The 23,599-nt window shown below is 45.7% G+C and overlaps 1 long non-coding RNA gene across 1 annotated transcript in view; it reads right to left on the reverse strand.

The window, feature by feature from the left end:
* Positions 1–2,001: 2,001 nt before the first annotated feature.
* The window catches only part of LOC142924558 (uncharacterized), a 39,715-nt gene continuing 18,117 nt past the window's right edge, over positions 2,002–23,599 (reverse strand). The window contains exon 2 of the long non-coding RNA XR_012941668.1: positions 2,002–2,529. This is a non-coding gene — a long non-coding RNA (uncharacterized LOC142924558). The remainder of the gene's footprint in view (positions 2,530–23,599) is intronic.

Raw genomic sequence — 23,599 nt, forward strand, 5'->3', positions numbered from 1 at the left:
TATAGTGGGGGCAGTTAATCACTCTTTGTCTATGTCTTTCGATGTCTTTGTCTCATTGTAATTATTGACAATATTTTACGTGCCAGTATATTCATCTATTTGCTTGCCTCTGTCTGGCTGTTCTTTCTCCGCCTGGCTTAGATTTTTGTATTTATTTTTTTCTATCTGCCCGTCTATGCTTGCCTATGCTTAAGAATGCGTTTTCTGTCTCTCTGTGCTGCTGCTGCGTGTTTTCGTCCACTTATTCGCGTCTGTCGTTGTGTCTATGTTGTTATATTCCTCTGAATTTGTCTCGGTATTCTTTCCCGTCCCCCAACTCGCCAGCACAACACAAGCCTGGGCCGTTCCGGAATAGAACTGCAAATACACAGGGTGCAGCCCAGCCGTGCACACTTGTCGAATGCGGCCGCCACCAACGCATGCTGTGCACACCTGTCAACAAACATTTCGCCGAGCCAACAAAAGTCTCCGAGCACCGCTCCCGAAACCTTCAGCGGGGCCGTCTGCCCAGCGGTGCGAAATTCAGGGCAGCTGACCCTCGCTGGACACGGCAAAACTGCATGGCCAGAGCTGTCTGCTCTGTATCATGGGACCTTTCTGCCAGTATCAAAGTATGAAATAATAAGAAGAATAGGTTTTACCATTTCTGGCAATAAAACAGGTGTTTAGATGTTCAAACACTAAACAGATACCTTTTGCAAGGCACCAAGTCTGCATTAACCAGACTTGATGGTAAACAAGTCTGCATTAAATTTTGATTTAAAGCTTTCGTGACTGCAGTAATTCATATTCTTAGTTTTTTCGGTAAAGTCACGTTGAAGAGAAACAACAAAATAACAAAATATATATAAAACAATAAAAAATTCTCACGACGTTTCGACCATAACTCAAACGGTCATCATCAGGTGTGTCGGTTTGCATAAATTTATTTTGAAAACGGCATATTTATTTATATATATATAAAAATAACGTTTGCGTCACGCGCAAACCGACACACCTGATGATGACCGTTTGAGTTATGGTCGAAACGTCGTGAGAATTTTTTATTGTTTTATATATATTTTGTTATTTTGTTGTTTCTCTTCAACGTGACTTTACCGAAAAAACTAAGAATAAGTCTGCATTAACCAAACCAAACACGCTCTGATAGTATATGCATTGTCTTTGAAACTGTTTGTCCGACACCATGTTCACCACAAGTAATGCGTGGTTAATGCAGCACTTGATTCCTTGCAAAAATGTATCTGTTTGGTGTTGGAACATCTCAACACCCGTTTTATTGCCAGAAAGACTAAAAACCTATTCTGAATTTTTCAAACTGTCTTTTCTACCCCGAGAGGCCTTTCTCCCTCTGGTCCTCCTCCACATCTGGCATTCGGGCTGTGGGATCAGGAAGGAGGCCCCAAGGCGCTGCGGAATGCCGCACATCACGGCGCAACTATGAGGGAAATGTTCTCAACGCCACTGGAGCAGGCAACGCATCGCTACCATAGACGATCAACAAGCGCTCGGGTGCTTTGTGTGCTTTATTTGTTGTTTTACTTGGAGGCGGCCTTCAAAATGTGCAGCGCTGGGGAGAGTGTAAGGCATCGCCGTACTCAGATTACCAAAGGCCTATACAGTACCAGTAATCATATATTTGTGAAAGTAAAAGGGTAAAGGGTCTCTTGTTCATGTCACTGCTGGCAGGAGGGTATTTTGGTCTACTCTTCCAATGCTGACCAGACCTATGTTGAAGCTTTTGGAGTAACCACACGTCACACACCATTATACGCGACCTGCTGGTCGACTATTGACTGTGGTGTGATCATTTATACTGCTGGGTGGACAGACGCGGTGGGAATTTAAGAAACTTGCCCGATTGTTTTAACTATTATGCTGAGAGATCGAACCGGCAAGTCAAAACGTGCTGCCCATTATACTATCACACAACATTATCAACCCCATGTAATTGCCTCGTTTTCTGTGGTGTTATCAGATCTCTTGTGTGGCACGGGGAAATACATGTTAATGTTTTATTTTAAAGAATCACGAATTAATGGTGAAAAAATTAAAAGTGTAATTATTCATGTCAACTTTTTCGCTTTAATATTCTTTGAATGTCAACAGTTTGCTTTCATATTCAAAGCATATGACTTCCTGCAGCTTTAATACCAATGTAGTGTCGTCTGTGCGTACAGGGTGGCGTGTGTCGCACGCACAGTCAGCCGGAGACGAGCTGATCGCGGGTGGCACCGCTCTGCCCTTTCATTATTGTTGTTGTTGCCGAGGCCCACGCCACCACGCGGGCCCCCTCTATCTCACGGCCACGCTGCCGCACGACCTGGCCCAGACACGACCCTGCCCGCGTTGCACCGACGGCGTCGACCGGGACAGCCAACTGCTGTCTGGCCACGCAATGATCGGGCGAAGGTGGCAGCGACGAGGGCGGCGACGACGAGAACGAGTCCAATCCCAGAGCTCTCGCTCTCCGCTGATAATATTCCCCTCGACGCAGCTTGGCTCCGCCCTAGCCACAGTTCCTCCGCCCTGCCGGCACACACACACCGTGTATGTGCTCAGCGGCGTGTGCGCTAAGTGCCCACCTGCAGTTGCTGCTGCTGTCCAACAGTCAGTGCGATGTCACTACACGAGGACAACCACAGGCAATGTGTGTATATCACACGGAGTATAGTGCTGTATTTTTTTTTAGGTAATTCAACCTAATATGTTAATGTGTTGAAGTAATAATGAAATACTGCCAACAACACGGAGTGATAATATGTGTGGGGTCGGGGAATCAGAATCGATTATGTACTTGTACTGGAGGAATCCGATGAGCTACGAAGCTCTTTTTCACAGTGGTGCTGTCGTGGTTTGTGCACTCTGCTAGGAACACGGCGGCCTGAGTTCAATCTTCGGTCATGGCCAAGGGGGCGATGGCAACCAAAATAATAAGAGCAGACATTTTTGTTAGCAAATTGGTAAAAAAAAAACCTACAGCTGCATTGTATGCAAATACGAGACTATTCTGAATAAATAACTTCATGAAGCAGTCTTTAAAGAGCTGCATGTGCCTCCAGAGCTGCAGGTTGCCGACTCTTGGCCATGTCTATCATTTACCGACTTATTATTATTATTATTACTATGCTTGTTTAACCAGTAGAGCCTCACCGAGTATTGTGACTCTTTTTCAGGAGGGTCCTGCCAAGTTTTCACAGTAAGGGAGCGATAATTGCTACGGTCTAATCCCTAGAGTAATTTACGTGATTGCTTTTTTTTATTTAAGACATTTGGACCATGATGCAGGCACATATTGGCGTATCTCATCTGAATGCCATCACTGGATCGTTAACGTTCACTTTGAGGTAGAGAGCACATAGTGTTATTAAGGTTAATACACCAACAAAATATAACCAGGGCAGCCGCTGGATTCGAACTTATGCAATAAGCGGGCAAATACGCAACCACTAGCCCATGTCACCACCTCTAATAATATTCACTAATTTTCAGAGGCTGGGCCACTTTCGCCGATGAGACATCATCAGCATGAGGGCCGCCACGCATTTGAAACCATTGTTGGGTTTGACAGCAAAATGATGGGGGGGGGGGGTGTTTTCACATGTTGTGAATTGTTCGGGGCCATACTAAAGGCCACTAGGGGCTAGTGGCTTGCAGGCCTTGCAATGAAGAACACTGTTGTAGATATACTTTATTTATTTCAGCAGGAAGTGACCAATACGCTTGAAGGCTCTCTTTCATGGGTATCCTGCGATAGTAAAAGTAGTAAAAATTGTAATAAAGTCCAGATCTTAGTTATCTGAACCAGTCCTAGACCCCACGTTATTCACTGCACACTCCCTTGAATGATAATGAATGGTAGTTGTGAATGCCTCATGAACGACATGCCATGGGGAGGCCTTCATCCAGCAGTTAACTGCTTTAACGGCTTTAAATTTAAATAACTGATTTTTTTTATCAAGTAATCAGATCACATTCATTTGAACCAACCAAAATGTGGTAGCTGTGTGACATTCTTACTTCCCAGACCCTAGACAATTCATAATAATAAGACTATAATCTTCACGTGACACAGTAGAAATGTGTAGCATGGACTGAGTGAGTTGTTATTTGGGCAACAGAGAAGCGGTGCTGTTGCAACATTGATCCCAGAGGAGTTTAAAAAAAATGTAATTAATCCAAGCTGTACACATTCAAGTATAATTTTCAAATTAAAGGACCGTTTTGGCAGTAGTGTACATGCAACATTTTTGAAAGCCTCAATACTGCCATTAATACTGCTTTGTAACAGATCAAATATTCAGTCAGCTAACATTTTTGGCATTGGCCTTTATTTCATATATGCAAAATTAGGTGGGGATTGGTGCCAATGAGTTTGGTCCAATTCACGCAGTGTGCTCTCTGTAGCCCTGAAATTGGAATTTGGTGTGGGGTGTACAGGTGGCAGCGAGCCAGCGAAACATTGCAGTGGCAATGGTAGAATGTGCATTGAGTGGCGTGTAGGTGGAATACAAAAAACAGGGAGTCACTGTCTGCCTTCACAAAGACGTGAAGGCTTGCTCATGTCACTGCTAGCCAAGGGACTTTCACTACAGGGAAAACCCCTCCAGTGGGTATTTAGCCTACTCTTCCATTCTGGCCAGATCTAATAGCAAGAAGTGGGAGTACCCACACTTTACCCCACCTCATGCGAACTGCCAATAGACTAATTTTGATGTACCCGTTTATACTGCTGGATGGACCGATCCGGGAGGGGGGGAGGGGTGTTAATAAATGTGCCCATTGCTTCGACATCACGCGAGGAGATCGAAACGAACCAGCCAGTTCAGTGCAGTCCGCAAACCGTGACACCACTCAGCATCCACACTTAATAATTGGACAGTAAAAGGTGAAAACCGGTCCATTTATTTGTGGGCCTTTTGAACTAATGTTTTCCAGCAGAATATGTTCAAGCGGGCAAACTGCGGACCGGTTTTTACCTCTCTCTGAGTCCAGTGCCAGATTAAGCTAGTAAGGGGCCTGTAGCAAATGTTATACAGGGGCCCTAAATAAATAAAAAACACATAAATATTAAAACATTTTTTTTCATTGCATCATAGAGTAATTGTATTTTTTCATTTGCTATACAGCCAGATAATACGACAAATCGCTAACCTTAAACACCCAGTCGTTCATACAAGTTGAAGGCAGTATAGTACTATAGTAATAGAGCAAGTGCAGAATCACTGAACCGGAATTGATAGCTTGAAAGCATTTGGCGCGGGGCCCTTGAAAGTGCGGGGCCCGTAGCTACATGTGTAGCTACTTTTGCTACGAGGATAATCCGGCACTGTCTTAGTCTCATCAGCAGTGTGACCTGTTAAACAAATTCTACTGGGTTGCCTGATGTTACAGGCAAGAGCCATCAATATGTTCGTTATAAAGCCATATTTAGCTACTACTTCCATAAAATGTAATGAACGCGATGCATTTTTATAAGAGCAAGCCATTTTGTCGGTGGAAATTGGTGGAAACTGGTATTCGTTAATGTACAAATCAAACTCATGACCTTTTGTGTGCTTTACATTCCAAACATTAATATATATTGCAATCAATATCATTAACTTTGGATTCGATGTAACTAAATAGTAGATGAAGTTTCGTCTTCTTTGGTTCCTTCGATAAAGTCACCACGTAGAATGAGAATAAAATAATAAAATAACACAATAAAATTCTCACGACGTTTCGGCGACAACGCAAGCGGCCGTCTTGTGGCCGAAACGTCGTGAGAATTTTATTGTTTTATTCTATTCTCATTCTACGTGACTTTACCGAAAGAACCAAAGAAGAAAAAATATCAAGTTTTGTGTTTAGGCATATCCAACATACTTAGCGGTTCCGTTTCAATTCAGGAACATTTCATTGTTAATTACCTCTGGTTTTACTCAGTGTTATACAGTACAAGATAAGTATTGGCAGATCATTGAAATCTCATGTTGCACGGCCAAGCCAAGCAGAGTGTTATGACTGGGGATGGAAGAGATGCTGTGGTGGGGCTGAGCTGCCTTGAACCGCAGCGAGGGATGTGGGAGTGGGATGTTTAGAGGAGATTTTTGCGATTTCCAGCTCATTTAAAATCTGGCATTGTTGCAATAGGGAAGAGTGAAACCAAAAGCCTCTGCTGGCTGCTTTCCCAGATAGGAATTTAATCTGGGCCACTATACAATGCCACCAGCGCCACTGTGATTTTGATTAACAAACCGTGCCAGGGAGCCGCTGTCTGCCACCAAAGGAGACAGTGGTCTTCAGCAGGCGACATGTTAACTGAAGGCCGTAGCCATAGAGTCAACATTTGTCGGGACCAAATATTCCAGGGGGTTTGGGGGTCCCCCCCTCCCCCCCCTCCCCCCCGCAGAAAAAAATCTTAATTTGAAAACTAATTTTCTGCCTAAAATATTAAAAAATTCACTAACACATTGGATGGACTTTTTCTTTCTCTTGAACAATAATGTCTAATGGTGTGTTGTATTACATTGCTCTGTTTTTGTCTTTTATACCTTTTCTTGTTTCAGTGTATGTAATGGCAGAGATTAGGGATTCATAACGTGCAACCATAACCACAATCATATAAACAGAAATCTATGCATTGTTAAATGAAGACAAGCCCAGATATTGTGGCCAAGGTTTAGCAAATTATTGTGTTTATTTACATATTTACAAATTAACTTGGGTGGGCAGCAGGGGCATTTGCTCTGCTCTGCTCTCCCCTCCTATCTCCTCCTCTCCTCTGGTCCTATATTCTCCTCTCTTCTCCAGTCATCTCTTTTCCTCTCCCCTGCTCTGCAGTCATTTCTGCCCCTTTCCTCAGCTCTCTTCTCCTCTCCTCTCCAGGCACTGACAAGTGTTTTGACTTGCCATTCTTCAAGCAAAGGATCCAAAGGCCTTTTTGTGCTTATCGTTGACACCGATAAGAGACTGGCATATTCCTTCAAGGTCCAGTCTGTTCAGTTTATCCTGGTGCACGTGACACATGGTCACATTATTCAGCCTTGTTTGACTCATCGAAGATCTAAGCCATGTCCTTAGCCTCCTCAGGGCACTAAAACTCCTCTCAGCCTCTACAGAGGAGGCAGGGACGACCAGCAGAATCCTTACTAAAGCTACCACCTGACTGAAAAGACCTCTTATCTCTGGCACCATTTCCCTAATAATGCTAGCAATATCTGAGCTCGTTTGGTCTGTGTAATTAGCCCCAAACATGGCCAGCTGCACCTGCAGTAGTCTTGAATTCAATTCAGGAGACTCGTCTACCACCTTGTCCATGTCTCCGCCTAGCAGCACATTTTCAAGCTGCTGCAGCCTGTGGAATCCAGCTTGATCAAACCTCTCTATTAATTGAGTATTCACTGTGTCCACGGCGTTGTAGAACTGGGCTCTGTACAAAGACTGGGCATTCAGATGGTTATGGGCTGCAGCCTGACCGGTGTAACGCTTTGTAGGTTTGCGGATACGAGGCATCTGAATAGGTTTCAGGTCCAACTTTGTTGCCATGTCAGTTGCTTTTGCGAACAAGATTTCAAAGTGCTCCTCCGTTCACTTGTCCTGCCTTAGTTGAAGTGTCAGATGAGCTGCATGATGCCATTTCTTTAAGGGCTGTCAGCACCGATTCATACTGGCTGAGAACTGAGCGGATGGCAGGGGTGCGGACAGTCCACCTGGTGGGACAGAGAGGTTTCAACGAGGTGAAACCATGCTCTGGTTTTGCGATTTCCTGGAAAATCACCTTGAACTTGCCAGATTGATTAAATAAGCCCCCCAATTCATGCACCAGACCCATTGATGATCTTACTAGTGGAGAGGCTACACAGGCAGCCTGCGTAACTAAGTTCAGGCAGTGTGGACCACAGTGACAATACACAGCCAGCGGTTCTTTCCTTAAAACTGCTTGCACCCCCTGCAATCGTCCAGTCATATTTGTGGCACTGTCATAGGTTTGTCCTCGAAGTTGGGACAGAGGAAGGCCTCGACGCATCATCACATCACATGCCATCTTGACTATATTTTGCCCTGTCGTTGATGACACTTCGTAGAGTCCCAGGAATGCTTCCTTTGGTTGTAGATCTGCATCTACAAAGCGCAAACATATTGAATCCTGCTCAACTCCTGATATATCCCGGGTGCCATCAATGACATGTGCGAACTGGACCACTGGCATTGATGTTATTTCCGACACAATTTCTTTGACGATTGTATTGCCCACCAGCTTCAAAATTTCGTTTTGCATTTGGGGACTGGTGAAATAAAAGTGACCTTTGAGCCAGGTGGTCAGCTCTGCATCGCCCTCTGCCATGTACTTTAGAAGCTGGCTGAAATTTCCACTCTCCTTATCAACGCCTCGAAAAGCCAGACCTTGCCGTGCCAAGCACTTCACACCCCCAACAATCTTCATCAGATTCCTCCTCGCTTGTTGCTGCTGTCTTTCAAGCTCACGTGAAAGTTGCACATCAACAGATTTTGGTTCCTGAAACCGAGTCATCACAGCTAATCTGTGACACTGGCTGTCTTCATGCGCACTAAATTTCTCCAGTGCCTTCTTCCAATTTTGAAAGCCAGTCTTGATAAAAGCTGAATCTGCTTTTGACGCAAGCTTAGACTTTTGTGTTTTAAAGTATTTAGCACAATAGAAACAAAGGACCCCATTTAAGGAGAGGCTGTGATGGCGCCAAGTATAATCTTTAAACCATTTCTCTTGAAAGTAGAGTGTCCTATATGATAGGGTTTGACTTGGTATGACATTAATATTTGTCTGATTTGGGCGAGGTTCAAGCTCCTCCCCTCCCTCTCCTGCACCTTCATCTTTGCTTGCCTGTCTGCTCTCTCTCTCTCTGTCTGTCATTGTCTCAAACTCACTCTCCCTGCTTTACATTTGCTAATGCTTATTTCGGACGGCGGTGCGTGGTTGCCTGCTGTAGCATAGCAATTATTTTGAAAACATTTTTTTTCATCATATCAATATAATGGGGGGGGGGGGGGGGGACATTTTGAGCATATTAATAGACACTTGTTCTGTGGCAGCTGAATCGGGCCTGCAAGCCCTGATGCACAATTTGATGCTGAGGTTGATTAATTGGGTTCTGGTCCATTAGTTGTTGATTGGACATGTTTATTTTTTAATAAAGTCAAAGTGTGCCCCTCTACTCTGCCGCTCGAATTAGCATATTAGTGAACCAGTGTGGTAAATTCTACATTCCTACAGATAGAGATAGGAGTAAGGCGACTGAAAACATACAAGGTGGTTTTAGTTATACCAATGTCCAACGGGGATTTTAACTCACGACCTACTGATTGTATGAGGGGCTCGACACCGCATTGCCAGCTGTCTGGATATGTGTTAGTAAACAAAGTAATTGAATTCAGAGGCTGTTGGGTCAAATAAATAATCGGGCATCAATATGCCCATCTGGCTTCCCAAACGCGCAATTTCCATGTGTAGTGACATAAAAGGTGTCACTAGAGTGTAGCGACAGCATCGAGTGAAGAGTGGTACTGCAAGTGCGGAGCCTCTCTCTAGCACCAGAGTGAGTATGCCATGGAAGGGCGTGGCCCTGCTGACGGTGAGAGAGAGGGGGCGGGCGAGGACATGGTACTCTGGGTGAACCCGAGAGGGACACGTGATGTGGGACCAGAGTCCTCCAGAAGGAACGGGAATGGGGCGTGGCCAGGGACGGAGCCCGGCCACGCCGGGTCCCATAAAAGCCCTGTGCGGGGAAGCAGGAGGGGCTGCCCCTGGGAATGGAATCCGCCGGCCAAGTCTTCAGTCTTCGATCTTCGGGCTTCGCACAAGACACCGGGAGCCAGGCAGCGTGTTAGCTGACCTGGCCGATTATATAGTGTTCCGGGAAGTGGTTATGTAGTTAACCGTGGTGGTCACCATCCTATAGCATTATCACGTGTGGTTATGTAGTTACCCCGTTGGGTCCGGAATAAACGTGTTGCCTCCAGGTTCGAGTGTGCGCCTTAGTTGAACCCACTACACGTGTATAACTAATGTAAATTAGCGACACCGTACATAAATGGATGGCAAGGCAACCTCGCGTTAGCATGTTCACTACTTCTTGCAGAGGTTCACGGTTCTAATCCATCAGCCATCCTGATTAATGCTGCGGGTGTCTTAGCCATATAAATGCACATTGTCTGCTTCACAGTAGATAGTACAGATCCCGTAACTTTATTCGGCAGAATAGGCCATTGTGTGCTGGCGTCATGATCCAAAATAAAATAAATAAATACCTGCAAATTACTCAGTTGGAATATACTGTACATGGCAATCATCAGCTCTTCTGCAAATATTTGGCAGGACCCTCCTGAAACACTCATGAGACTCGGCGAGGTTTTCCTTGGTCAACAAGCAGAACAAATTAATAAAATGTTTGAATAAATTCTGCATTGGCAATAACTGACGGTTCCTTTAAAACCTGGCTCGACTTCAATTGGCTGTACATTTATATGGATTGGAAATTTAAATCCTTCTCGATATGGCATGCTGAAGGTTGTAGACAGACACCTGCAGAACCCAGGTGCAGTGTGGAAGGGTTAACGTTCACTGGACAAGGTGAACTGAGCTTGAAACAACGATTAATGAAGACTGATATACTCAGAGCGGTATGGTTCACTACGGACAACACGCGGCAGCTCTTGTCATTAGGCTGATCCTACCAGGAATGAGACTCTTCATTCATTCATTACAACACCAGCTAGACGAACTGAAGAGGTAGTTCTGGAATGTCATCTTCAAAAAGTATCTTTATTTCTGTTGTGATACAATGTGGGAAAAAAGGCAAAAAAACAAATAACACTAACTTTTTTTTGTTCCTGGGTAGTAAGTTTTATTTTCTAATTCCCCACCAACTTTGCTTTTTTGACCAGGATAGTGATATTTCGAAATTTACCTATTTTTCAGAACATTCCAGATAGATTCAGTGCTGAGTAAACTTGGAGTAACTTCTAGAACATTCTAGAACTTTTCAGTAATATAAATAGTAGTATAAATACAGGGGCCTTAAGCCCACCAGTTCAGTTTAGTTCCAGCTGCCTAAGTGGATACATATCTGCATCTTTCTGAGATGGCATCAAGAGGCTGCAAGCATCCGGCAGACGCATTTTGCTATGTCTGCGGCCAATTTATCAAGACAAGAGCGAAAAAGTCACTCTGTGGAAGCATCTGCTAAGATGTGTGAGGTCTACAAGGCATATTTTGGCATGCCTGTCGGGGATCAAGACAAACCCTGGGCACCTCATTTCACCTGCGAGCAATGTAAACAAACTCTGGAAGGTAAGATGGACAATTGTTGCTCGGAATTTTATGTTATAAAATTTGTTAAACATTTTAAATTGTAAAAGTTTTTTAATTTCAAATGTTTTACAATTTTAGATGTTGAGAACAGGTTTCCCCCCTTTTTTCTGGCAACAAAACAGGTGTTTAGATTTTGATTTAAAGCTTTCGTGACTGCAGGGATTCATATCCTTGGTTCTTTCGGTAAAGTCACGTAGAAGGGAAACAATAAAATAATAAAAATATAAAACAATATATTTGTAATTATTTACCTTCTACGTGACTTTACCGAAAGAACCAAGAATATGGGTGTTAAGATGTTAAAACACCAAACTGAAACCTTTTACAAGGAATCATGTCTGCATTAACTACAATGCTTGTGGTCTGAATGCAAACAAAAAAAATACTCTGATAATATATGCATTGCCCTTGAAACTGATTGGTCCACACCAGAGACAGCTTTCTTTTGAGCCTTGTCTCAAAACGGTGTTAGACCAGAGGACGCCGTTTTGAGATGAGGCTCAAAAGAAAGCTAGCTGTCTCTGGTGTGGACCAATCAGTTTCAAAGACAATGCAAATATTATAAGAGTTTGTTTTATGAGATGCCCATTTAGTGAAGGGCTGCACCCTCCAAAGTGTTTGTACACACAATGTGTGTTCACACACGCCACGTGGTCACATTGCATGCGTGCTGATCACTTGTAAAACCTCGCTTGCTCTTCCAACGACGTAACCTATCGTTAGGGCAGCCTCAAATCTAGACGTCCGCAAGCATCCCAGACATCTCATCAACAAGCACCACCAGGGGGGTAAAGCCACGCTGCTATAATGGTCAGCACACTGAACTTAACAAACCACAGGCCGATCGATGATTTGATCTCTTGGGGGGGGGGGGGGGGGGGCTCTCGAGAGCTTCTTCGAGTGGAGGCCCTTCCACCAGCAGTGGCCGAAAAAAAAACATTTCATGGCTGTACCTTTAACTTTTTTACTGTAATGTTCAAGTAAACATTGGCCATCCTACAAAGAGACCGGCCACTGCCAAGGGAATGTGTGATCTCCAACAATGACTCAAGGCGACCAAAGTCGATTGCCGTCACCCGACAGTCCCTTGTGCAGAAATAAGGCAATGAGTGTACGTTTTGTTTTAAATATAATAAACTCGCAACCCACACGTCCGTTGGATGTGAACGTCTGTCCATCTGTTCCTCCAAGCCAGCCAGCAAAAACTGTCAATCTTATACCTATAGGTGTCTCGCCCCTCTCCGTTCCTCTTTGTCTCTTCCTCCTCTATCTCCACACTCAATCTCCATCATCCTCTATAGCGCGACTATCTCCTTCCTTTAATCTCCCTCCCTCACCTCCCTCTATTTCCCCTCCTCTACCAGGGTCCCTCACCTCCCTCCACTATCTTCCTCCACCTCCCTCCTCTCTCTCCTCTATTGCATTTGCTTGGGATCCACGGCCGGGGTGGGTGGGGGGAGACGTCATAGCCCACGCACGAAGCATGCTCAACGCTGCAGGATGCGGGTGACGTCATCACGCAGATGTGCGCGGTGACGTCACAACCGCGCACATGCACTTGGGGGCGTATCATCCAGGCAGATAGGAACCCAACCAATCTGATATAGCATAACGTAGGCATCCAGGAAACTTCATTGAGTCTCAAGACTGAAATCAACAATGGTCCTGCTCGTATTTTATTTTAGTTTGCTTAAAATAATGACGTGTGCTGATGGAAACCTTCGCAGTAAGAGACACCCGAGGCCTGTGCACGTGTCAGTCAAATTATACGCTGATAGTTTACCAGCCTAAAGAGATGCAAACTTCTTTAGTTTGAACATGTAAATAAAGAAGAGAACAACAAACATCCCTCAATGGACTTTTAACTGCCACGTAAAGTAAGCAAGAAGTCGTACTAATTATTAACTACAGTATTTTTAGATTTTTATTTGACCAGTTAAGACCCACTAAGTTCTTTAGCTGTTTTTTTTTTTCAGAAACGACCTGGCCACACACGATAGTTCAACCAAGTGGCGTATCACGTGGAAAGTTATAGCAGCCAAATAATTTTCACGCATGTGTGATGCCACGACAGCGAAGCCGCTCCGTCGAGACCGGGGCCGTCGCTGTGTTGCTACAGCCGAGGAGCCACCCGGCTCCCGTCACAGCGCTCCCCCCCACCACCCCCCACATAAACACACACACAGGCCCTCACGTAGGGCCTCGTGGGGGGGTCGCCTGCCCCTCAGTTTTTACCCGAGAGATCCCCTCGTGGGGGTGCTCCACGGTTTCTCAGGGCCAGGGAATTGGCAGAACCCCTCCCAGGCCAAATGACACTGCGGTGCCGTGGAGTGACTTAAAATTGTATGGCCACAGCGCACTCATTGAGAACCGCATTGACGAAATGCCCAAGGCAACCGCGGACCAGCAGGCAGGTGGGGAGCAGAACGGTGCAGGTTGATGCCCATGATACGGCGCAGGTTGATGCCTATGATGCTCGGGGGCCATGATGGGGAACGACGCACTCGGGAGACTCTGCGTCACCAGTATCTCTGGCCTAAATTGGCGCAAGATGTGGCCGCCTGGGTACAGGGCTGCCGGGCCTGTAAGCAATGCGGGCAGAAACCGGCACGGTACCAGGTACCCCTGAGACCGTTCCGCGTCAGTCGGACAAACCAGCTGGTTAGGATCGACCTACAGGGACCATTCCCACGATCCCACCGAGGCAACCGGTACATCCTCGTGGCGGTGGAGTACTTCACGCACTACCCCATGGCGGTGGCCATCCCAGATAAAATGGCCCTTGTGGTCGCCCGGGTATTCATGGAACACTATGTGCTTAACCATGGGATCCCCGAACTAGTCATTACTGACCAGGGCAGTGAGTTTTTAGGCGGAGCTATTCCAGGTGCTATGCCGGGAGTTTGGAATCCAGAAGGACTGAACTACGGCGTATCACCCCCAGGCAAATGGGATGGTGGAGCGTATGAACCAGACCCTAGCTGGAAAGCTCAAACGTATGGCGGCCGCCAATCAACAGGATTGGGACGAACACCTCCCCTATGTCCTGTTCGCCTATGCCACCACGGTACACACATCTACGGGACAGACCCCGTTCCTAATGATGTTTGGTCTTGAGTCTCGCCTCCCCGCAGATCTGTTGTTCGGTGTTCCCCCACCGCAACGGGAGGAGGGGAGCCGCCCCGTGGAACACCTGATGGAGACTCTACGAGGAGGCGGGGCCGAGCCTACCCGCAAGGAGAGGCCGCGCACCAGCGACAAGAGCAGAGCGCCCGACCCCGTATGGAGCCCCCCTTCTACTCGGCGGGCTCTAAGGTGTGGCTGCACACTCCTCGCGTCGGGGCCGGATAGGTGGGGAAGCTGACCACCTACTGGCGGGGACCCTGGACCGTGGGACGGCAGATCTCCCCCTGGACGGTGCTGATTCAGGGAGGAGAGAAGGGCCGGGAGATGGTGGTCAACGTCCGCCGACTAAAACCATGGCGAGCAGCTCCAGCGGGGGGGAACCCCGCCGTTCGAGTAACCCGAAACCCCGGGGTCCCCACACCCCCCATACCCGGGGACCTCACTCGGTATATGGGCCCCACGGCGCCCCAGGCCCCAAGAGGCCTCGGCCCGGACCGGGGGGGACGGAGACGACGGCCCTTAAACCCTACCGCCTCTGAGTTTGTTCCCCAGCCTGCAGGTGCCAAGGACCGAGGGGAACCGTTGGAGTGGAGAAGGAGACCGCCGCCGGAACCCTGGGAAACGGAGCCACCACCCCCGAGGCCGGCCACAAGGACTGGACGAGTCCCGCGGACCCCGTGACGCTACCTCGTGGGGGCAACCCAAGCGAGGTGCTCCAGTCAACCCGGGACGGGGACTGGCACCTCGGGGGGCTATGTGATGCCACGGCAGCGAAGCCGCTCCGTCGAGACCGGGGCCGTCGCTGTGCTGCTACAGCCGAGGAGCCACCCGGCTCCCGTCACAGCGCTCCCCCCACCACCCCCCACATAAACACACACACGCCCTCACGTAGGGCCTCGTGGGGGGGTCGCCTTCCCCTGAGTTTTTACCCGAGAGACCCCTTTGTGGGGGTGCTCCACGGTTTCTCAGGGCCAGGGAATTGGCAGAACCCCTTCCAGGCCGAATGACACTGCGGCGCCGTGGAGTGACTTAAAATTGTATGGCCACGGCGAACTCACTGAGAACTGCATTGAGGAAATGCCCAAAGCACCCGCGGACCAACAGGCAGGTGGGGAGCGGAACGGCGCAGGTTGATGCCTATGATGCGGCGCTTCTCGGTTAAACAATGAAGGGGGCGGGGCGGCACCGGTTGACCTTTAGGATGCGTACACGACACGCGCAGGGACCTCGCCGTGGCGCAACGGGGGGTAGGGCAGTCCAGGAGGACGAGGACATCGTATACTCGGTTACACAATGGGGGGGGGGGGGGGGGGGATTGGGAAGTAAGGTCTCTTTGTGCTGTAGGTCAACTGGAGAGGGGAATCGAGGAGTTGTCAGCTCCCTGCCTCTCGAACGTTCGCCTGGACGGGTCAGAGAGCAGCCGGGTCCAGTTTTCCCAGCCAAAGCCACGTGCAGCCTCGACTATCCGCGGTTTCCTATCCCTCGAAGTCGGAGCGTAAGTATAGAGTGAAAGGTAAGTCTGAGGAGAACATCCCGTAGAGGGGTGAGTAGGGAGAGACTACGCAAATTGAGCCCTAAACAGTAGAGAGATAGGTTAGATCTGTCCTGCTGGTCTACACTGATACGGGTAGATTAACTCTAATTAAATAGAGAATAAACCACCAGTAGACACCAATCCGTGTCGTCTCTGTGAGCACGGGGAGGGAGAGGAGTGCGTTGGGTGGTGAGCCTGTGTGTTGGGTGGTGTGGCTGTTTAAATCATGCCCTGAGGAGCAGCAGCAAATGGGGGAGAGCAGGAGGACGGGGAGGCGGGGGACAGCCTCCCTAACACGCTTCTAAATGTGGAGGGTAAAAACCGGAGTGCCCGGAGAAAAATCCACGCGGCCACAGAGAGAGAGAGAGAGACACGCAAACTCAAAATATACAGCAGGCGTCAGGATCGGGAACGAACCCACGACCTCCTGTATACCAGGTGAGGTAGTTAACATCTCCTAGCCACCGTGATGCCCATACAAAGATGTAGATGACAGCGTAAAGGAGGCGTGACAGCACAGGGTGAGGTCTACAGGAAGCGATCGCCGTGACCACAGAAAGGAGTGGATGAGGCTTGACCAGCCTCATCACCCACCGCGTGTGTGACTCCTGAAGGAAGAGACATAGTTTGAGAACCCACTTGCTGTACCGCTTCATGCAGCTAACGAGATGCAGCAGATGGTAAATACACTGCGTGCATGCTCCACTCCGTGTGATCCAGCACTGCCTTCGTGGCCTTGCATGGCGGGGCATAAGCCACGACATCTTTGACTTTCTAATATGAAATCTAATCAGCTGTATTTGCTTACACAAGCGCCGTATTTTATCCTTGTGTTTATAAGGCCTAATATGCACAACAATGCCGATACCACCAAAAATCGTAGGATAGGGAATTAAATCATGGGGTTTACGTGGTCAGCGAAGATGGGACACTCTTTACGAGTTTATTTATTTCTGCCTTAGATATTTCTGGACGAGGGCCAAAACAATATATTATTTCTGTTTTCATTTACGGCGCAGATATGGATACGCCGCACGTGCACAACTGCTCCACGGAGTCACGGGGTGCAAGGGACAGGCATAACTCAGAGGGCGAACAAAACATTCCGCGAGTGTAAACTCATAAAGCATCAGCTTAAACTGCAGCTCTCACGGCTCTTGAACGCTGCATTCACGTGCAGACCGCACCGTGCGCATTTTGTGCTTATTTCTGCTGGCGAACCATTACAATTGAATTATGGAGGTCGCTGTAAAGAAGCCCCCCCCCCGAATTCCCCGTATCAAGTTTCGGGTAAGCATTTAATTAATTAATTACAAGAGGATCTTCATAGACCACAGATGCACAGCAACATCAGTGGTCTATCGCGCGCTTTCTGCGGCCGTCTGGAACGCTCTTCCTTCCGATTAAAGAAAGTCACTTGCGCTATGCACTTTTAAATCATCAAGATTGAAAACCCCCTTCTTCAGAACTACTTTTGTTTTTAGTTTGCGGCCCTTTTCCTGCATGTCCGATTGGTACAGTAGGCTACGTATGGTGCAAAATAAGTTCAACATATATACGTGGTGCAATGGTTTGCACACACGACTTGCAACTTTTAAATTTTGATTGAAAACGATTTTCTTTACAACAGCTTTTTGTGCTTAGTTTTGCTGTCATTCACCCGCACCTCCGATGAGCTACGTAGAGTACGAAAGAAGTTCAACGTGTATACATAACATCCATACAATCCAGAAGTCACTGGTTCGATTCGATCTCCCGGTGTGGCAGTTGAACTTTGCAACAACGGTGGAAGTTTCTTGAAACTCTCCACCTCTATCCACGCAGGAATATAAATGGGTACGCTACAGTTAGTCGATAGGCAGGTCAAGCGCTCTGTTAGGAATTAAACACAATGGGGTGACCAAATAATCCGGGAAGTGTTGTAACACTCATGCTGGAACATCAAGCTAAGCTTTGCTGAGATAGTTATTGCACTTTCTTAAGTAGTTTACCTACGATTGACGCAGGTGAACACGTGACTGCATTCAATAAATCATGAATTTGCTGTTGAACTTGGCCTATCTCACATCAGAGGGATAGACTGTATGAAGATATTGCATTACTCATATGCAGGCAAGCCATACTTTGCAAAGCACAATTTTTGTTTGGGTGAAGCGAGACCTATATTGGATTGGTGTCAGCTTTCAGTACAGAGCCCGAGCTTGATGCGAACATCTGTTGCCCGAAGCACTCCAGAGGCAAGTTTCATCAAATCATGCCTCGCTACATCTTGGGATCTAATTGGAGAAATGAATCCAATCTCTTAAACGCTCAGCCGAGCGACTTCTGTCTGCCATGAACACGGCAATGTAATCTCTCGCCTCTGTTAGTGTCCTCCGCTACCCAAATGCACGCCGTAGACAATTATCCAATGATCCTCTGTCAACTGTGAAATGAGCTGGGCCGTTATCTTTTCATACTAAGAAAAACAATGCGTGTATCATCACAATACACATGGTGCATCTAGTTTCATTCAAGAGCGCCTTAATAATTATCTGTGTGTTCTGGTGTGCAAATAAGGGAGAGAAAGAGAGCAGATTGGAAATCGTCACTCAAATCTCGTGAAGCCAAGGTGTCTCGTTAGTGCCGAATCAGATTACGGAGGTGAAATGTTAACTACCTCGCCTGGTATGCAGGAGGTCGTGGGCTCGATCACAACCCTGATTACGTCTGTATACTTGGAGTTTGCATGTTACCCTCGAGATCATGTGGATTTTTTTTTCTCCGGGTCCTCCGGTTTTCCCCTTGCACGTGCTTAGAGTAGTTGGCTTCTATAAATTTACACATGATAAGCCACGTTGTTGAGCGAACATTTGTGGCTAGGACACTTCTGAAAATCAGGCTATTAAATATAGCGAAGTGGGCGTTACTTGGTAAATATAAAGTTTCGTTTTAATCGTTTAAAGTTTAAAACTCTGACATGACATTGAGCCCTCCTACACATACCAGCAATCACAGACTTTTTCTCTTGGTTTAAATAAAATCATGTATAAATCAGCTCTTGAAAATGTCTGCAGCAGTGCGAGGCAATGTCTTGAGAGGGGCCAACTCAGAAAACCTACACTTTGACTACAACCAGCTGCAGTAACGTACACTTGGTAAAAATTTAAAGAATGATTGACTAATTGATCGCCTCTTCTCATTGATTGATTGATGAGTAGTGATGTTTCCTGTTTTAGGGCCAGATGGGCGTAGGTTAAGTTTAATGATGTGTCTTTCGTGCAGGACCGTAATAATATAGAAACACGTGGGCATAATTTAAGAGCAGGTGAAAGCCCTGTATGTTTTAATAAAGCTTTCATCAAAAGAGATTAATAGTGAGAAATACAATGGGCCCTTTTTTACAAGCAAAGAAAGATCCAATTGAGACACAATGCTCCCTTAAAAAAAAATGGAACTTGTTTATAGCTGTGGCAACCCCTTTTTTATTTAGTCACAGACCACAGCCGATTAAGTTAAGTAGTTCTCGTGTATACGTCTTTTGTAAAGTGGAACGGGAGGGAATAGAACGTAGGGAGCACCTGGCTACATCTGATTTAATGAACAGGCGCAGACATGGTAATGAACAGCTGAAAGTCTTTGCCCACACATCGAGGACAAACCCTCTCAGTGCTCTTTGCTGAAGGGACCATTATGTAATGCCCAATAATTACATAAAATGAAAGGGGGTAGGAGATGTGTAACAAAATTACAAGGCACTGCAACATCGTAAAAAAATCACCAACTTGAAATGTTGTTTCAATTGTTATTCGACGCAGACGCAGCAGAATGCACCGTAGTGATTTTGAAGCACGCACCAATAGCCAAACTGGTTTGTTCCGTTTTGTTATAGATGATTTTCTTTGAACGTTGAGAGAGCGGGAGTCAGAATGTAATTACTCTCTGTGTGCCCACGTCCTTTCTCAAAGACGTCTGCGATCGTGGCCTTTAATTTAGCTAGCTCTGGTCCATAATATTACTCGAGAACTTTGTATCAGATTCTGACAATTGCATCATTTTGTTCAAATTGTTTGCAGAACTTGATGCGCTGTTTTCTGCGGCTTCTTGCATCTCAAATTATCTCAGTCAAAACATAACGTTCAATCTTGATGTGAAGCTTTCGTGACTGCAGGAATCCATACTCTTTGGTTCTTTCGGTAAAGTCACGTAGTTAGAAAAATAAAATAAAACAAAAAATAATAATGTATCACGACGTTTCGATCGCAACACAAGCGGTCCGTCCTCAGGCGGAAAAAAATAAACCAGCAGTGGAAAATATAAATAATCCAGCAGTGGAAAAAATAATACAGTGCTGGGTTATTTATACCACTGCCTGAGGACGACCGCTTGTGTTGCGATCGAAACGTCGTGATACATTATTATGTTGTGTTTTATTTATTATTCTACCTACGTGACTTTACTTGAAAGAACCAGAGAGAGTACATAAGGTTCAGTTTCTTGTCTTCTCAGTACATGCCTCTCCATCATTATCTGTACACATTGTCTTTCTGCGGCTGCTTTCTGTGACACATGTATGTTACTCATCTTGTCCGTCCATTCACTTTTCTTCGCATCACTAATCTTAAAAATACACATGCGTGTTGCTTCTAGTGTGTCTCTGTATGGTCTTCGTCATTGTTCAACTTTCACATCCTCATCGGAGAGCACAGACCTGCTTTGGGAACTGTAGAATTTGTATTCTTGTCATCGATAATTGTTTTTCAATAAAGATTCCATTTTCTGACATTGAATTATGAGAACACGTAGATTTGTCCCTCATGCACATTGTGACGTTAAATTCAGCAGCTGTTGTGTGCAATAGGAATATTTGTAAGCCACGCTACACTCATTGCATTACAAATCTATATTTTAGGCAAATTCTAGTGAAAGAATTTAAGTTTCTCTAAGCTTGGGGCATCATCTCTTTGGCGGTCAATAAAATGAGAATGAATTACTCCTACAGAAAAACCTTGCCTCATCTTTAAGAATGTGCAATGTTTACTAACGCTCCAGGTCTGCCAATGATAATACGCATTGCTCCATACTCATTTGAGCGGAGGGGTGGCCACATTGAAGTGTTTGCTTTATGTTACAGCACTTTGCAACTGTATGTATGCTGAATTTCCTTCGCACCGCACATAGCCAACCGTGCTAATCGGAGGTGTGTCTTAACTCCATATATATTCAACTTGTGCCAACTGCATAACGTAATAAGACAACGTAATTTTTCATTTGGAACACTAAAGTGTGCCAACGCAACATTACTTATACAGTTCCTTCAAAAACGTCTTTATTCACAGTAGGCTGTAGGGGCACACATTTTTGAAGCCCAAATATTATTCCAATTGTACTATTGGTGTCATGCCACGAGCCTAAGGATCCGTTCAGAACTCCCACAGAGCCGTGCATCACTCAACATCAAAGAACGGTCCACAGAAAGTAATACCAAAGACCTTTTGAGATTTATTCCGGTGACCGCTTATCCATTGCCGACAGGGCTTAGACCATCAACTCGCTACACTTCTTAACCTGATTTAATTACAGGCAGCTGTAATGGATTCAAACCCAGAAGTTAACAGGTGCTCTGACTTATGATACACCCAGCCACCTCTTATTAAACCAAAACATCATATTTTCAAGAGATGAAATAAGCAAACCTAAGTAAATAAGCGATTGTAATGATTAAATGTGTGCACTTGGTATTGGTTACCTGGCAGAGAGCATGGTTTAATCTTGGGTGGCAGAAACTCGGATCTGAACCCGGGATCTCTGCAGTCTTGGCTCAGTACCGTGAAATGGTATTTACCCCTTGAGCCATCTGGTCATCTTTACAAATGTATCTTTAATATTTTATTCTGCATCTCCCCTCCCATTGTATTCTGGGTTTCGCATGCAACGTACTATTTTGTTGTAATGATGAGCGCTCAAATTTTGATTTAAAGCTTTCGTGACTGCAGTAATTCATATTCTTAGCTCTTTCGGTAAAGTCACATTGAAGGGAAACAATAAAATAATAAAATATATATAAAACAATAAAAATTCTCACGACGTTTCGACCATAACACAAACGGTCGTCATCAGGTGTGTCGGTTTGCATAAATTTATTTATTTTTAAACGGTGTATTTATTTATAAATAAACGTCAGTGCCACGCGCAGCGATTTGGCAGTTTATTTAGAAGGACTAGTCCATCTATGTTCTGAAAAGAGGAGGGGGGAGACGAAAAATTAATGTATGCTGTCTGAAAGCCACTGTAAGCGTGAATAATCAATTAAGACCTAAAAAGATTTGATAAACCATTTCAGGTCTTAATTGATTGTTCACGCTTACAGTGGCTTTCAGACAGCAAACATTAATTTTTCGTCTCCCCCCTCCTCTTTTCAGAACATAGATGGACTAGTCCTTCTAAATAAACTGACAAATCGCTGCGCGTGGCACTGACGTTTATTTATAAATAAATACACCGTTTAAAAATAAATAAATTTATGCAAACCGACACACCTGATGACGACCGTTTGTGTTATGGTCGAAACGTCGTGAGAATTTTTTTATTGTTCTATAATATATTTTATTATTTTATTGTTTCCCTTCAACGTGACTGTGCCGAAAGAGCTAAGAAGATGAGCGCTCAGTTTGTTATAAATGTCAACATTTAATTAGCTGAACAGTGTAGTAATAAGGTGGATGCTTTTTTGTGCTTATTAAGGGTGGGATTAGTCAATGAGTTGACTGCAGGCCAGTTTAAAAGACAGGTTTGCTCGGAAGAGGTTAGGTGATGCCACGGAGCACTAATACAATGTAAGAACACCGAAATGGGACCCACTGGGGTCCTGGGTTCCAAACGGGATTGAAATAAAATGTTATCGTGTCGCCAGCCGGTGGTTTTGGCTCAGTCACCAATGAGTGCAACAACAAAGCACACTCAATGTAACAGCCCCTGGCTTGTCACATTGCACTGTATTATGGAATTTTGATGCCATTGAACGCATGGGGCACGCTCAAATCACTACGCGATTGCCATACCACGTATTGGAGAACAATGTAAGTGATGTAAGATTGTTGTTCTTGATGCTATATTCTATCATGGTTGTCGTGATCCTCTCTACTCTGGCTGTCCATATTCCACTCTGTTGCACTATTGTACGAGTGGTAGCGTAAGGGACCAGCCCGCTTGCTAAGACATGAGCAGGGAGTAAGAAAGAGAAACAGAATTGGTTTACATATTGCTAATCGGAATCAGGCGGATAGGTGTGAGATTGGACTATTGTGCTTCTGTGGTATGTTTTCTATTTATTTTAAGCATTTCCGTACAAGGTTTTGCAGTCAACATTGTTTGCAGGGCCTCTGGTGGGAATGAGGCCCATTTAACCCTTTCCCGTTCCGATGCCGTACGTGTGTGTGTGTGTGTACATCATGGATTTTCTTCCGATTCCTTTCCAATGACGTACCAAGGCTTCCACAAGGCCACGCGGGAGGGCGTGTGGCAGATTGACGCCAGCTATCATAGAGTGCGGTCGTGTTGCTACAGTTCACTGCGGTGAGCACAGTGTCTTTAAAAAGGACGGCGCTACGACTCTCTAAATAAAATGT

This window comes from Petromyzon marinus, chromosome 14, assembly GCF_048934315.1.
Source record: "Petromyzon marinus isolate PM22_M1 ecotype Great Lakes invasive population chromosome 14, UKy_Petmar_22M1.pri1.0, whole genome shotgun sequence".
NCBI classification, from domain to species: Eukaryota; Metazoa; Chordata; class Hyperoartia; order Petromyzontiformes; family Petromyzontidae; genus Petromyzon; species Petromyzon marinus.